This window comes from Bos indicus x Bos taurus, chromosome 3, assembly GCF_003369695.1.
Source record: "Bos indicus x Bos taurus breed Angus x Brahman F1 hybrid chromosome 3, Bos_hybrid_MaternalHap_v2.0, whole genome shotgun sequence".
In the NCBI taxonomy this organism is placed as follows: Eukaryota; Metazoa; Chordata; class Mammalia; order Artiodactyla; family Bovidae; genus Bos; species Bos indicus x Bos taurus.
Genome location: NC_040078.1, coordinates 112429186 through 112431140, shown reverse-complemented (window position 1 = coordinate 112431140; position 1955 = coordinate 112429186). Strand labels below are relative to the sequence as shown.

General features: G+C 48.0%; 1 non-coding gene across 1 annotated transcript; it reads right to left on the bottom strand.

Moving 5' to 3' along the window:
- Nucleotides 1-611: 611 nt before the first annotated feature.
- Nucleotides 612-716, bottom strand: LOC113890586. The gene has a single exon (XR_003510547.1). It is a non-coding gene; the product is annotated as a U6 spliceosomal RNA (small nuclear RNA).
- Between the last annotated feature and the right edge of the window lie 1239 nt (nt 717-1955).

The window sequence follows — 1955 nt, the reverse complement described above, 5'->3', positions numbered from 1 at the left end:
AATTTATTATTATTTTTTTCTATCAAAAATATAAACCAGATATTTTTATTTAAGAATATTTCACCCAGTTTCATGGACCTTCCCCTTTCCCTCTTTGTTGACTGCTTGCTTTGCCCATGCGTTCGTTACCTACAGTTGAAAGGCAAATGTATTATCTCAGGGAGCTTCTGAGGCTGAAGCACTGGGGAGTGGTTGGGGGGCAGGTGGTATTCAGACCTGGGGTCTCTTCTGAATGAAGCTGTGGGGCAGGGGCTGCAGTCACCTGGTGGCTTGAGTAGGTGAGGATCTGGCTCTTGGCAAGAGGCTGTGGTTTCATGTCAGGTGGGCTCCTCAATGACAGGACAGCTGACTTTCCCCGGAAGTAAGTGGAGGGAGGGAGAGAGGCAGCGAGACTGTATTGGGTACTTATATTCTATATTGTAGAATAAATTACCCTCAAACTGCAAGCGGCAGTCATTTTCTCACACTGCCTGTGGACCAGCAATCTGGGCAAGGCTTAGCTGGGGCTTCAGGCTCTGGGTCTCTAAAAAGGCTGCCATCGAGGTGTCATCTGGAGCTCATTTAAGATTGTTTTTTAGCAGTTTGTGATGAAGCTTGTTGTGAGATAACACAAAAATACAGAACACTTCACAGATTTGTGTGCCATCTTCATACGGGGGTCATGCTAATCTCTGTTGCCATTCCAGTTTTAGGAGATGTGCTGCCGAAGTGAGCAGAGTCTGAGATTCTTAAGTCTCGCCTGGGTGATGCTCTTCCCACACACCCCTGTGGGTGTCAGTAGGACTCAGTTCCTCAGGCTGTTGGACTCAGGGCCTCAATTCTTCACTGGCTCTTGGCCGGAGGTCTCCCTCAGCTCCTTGTTACGAGGGCTTTTTTGGTGGGCAGTGTCCTTCATTAGAGCAAGCGAGCAAGAAGGCAAGAGAGTGTGCAGGCCAGATGGAAGCCACGGTCCTTGGTTTCTCATCCCTTTTGCCATATCCTGTTCCTTAGATTTGAGTCACTTGGTCCAGCCTACACTCCAGGAAAGGAGTTGTACACCAGGGCATGAATCCCAGGAGGTGGCAGGGATCCCAGGGCCATCTTAGGAAGCTACATGCCACAGCAACTAAAATCCAGACTGTTGTGCCTTTTCATAACCCAACCAACAAATGACATTTCATCATTTCTGCTGTATTTTAACTGGTCGCACAGACCAGCCCTACTACAATATGGGAGAAGACTACACAGGTGGTGAATTCCAGGGGGTAGAGATAAGTGGGGGCCATCTTAGAGGCTGCCATCACAGCCCAACCAGAAGAATTTCTCCTCTTCATCCTGCACGGAGGCCGCAGAGGCTGGCTCATGTAGACACATCAACGGGCTCTCTGTCTTTTGGGTGGATGTAGCCAGTGGGGAGCACTGGCAGGGATGGGATGAGCTCGGGTACTTCCTGCTCCAGCTCCCTCATGGCAGGCTGGCTGCGCCTTCACCTGAAGGCCACAGACTGTCATCTGAACTGTCCTTCATGCACTGAGTGTCATCTGATCCATAAAATTGGATGCACACAGAGATATGCCAAAGAACAAACTGAAGTTTGCCGGTGCTCACAAGGGAATGAAGGAATTCAGTGAATGGCCTTGCTCTTCTCTCAGCCATGAAATTTAAAGATACTTGCTCCTTGGAAGAAAAGCTATGACAAACCTAGACAGTGTATTAAAAACCAGAGACATTACTTTGCCAACAAAGGTCCTTCTAGTCAAAGCTGTGGTTTTCCCAGTAGTCATGTATGGATGTGAGAGTTGGATGATAAAGCTGAGAACTGAAGAATTGATGCCTTTGAGATGTGGTGATGGAGAAGACACTTGAGAGTCCCTTGGACTGTAAGGAGATCCAACCAGTCCATCCTAAAGGAAATCAGTCCAGAATATTCATTTGAAGGACTGGTGCTGAAGCTGAAACTCCAGTACTTTGGCCAA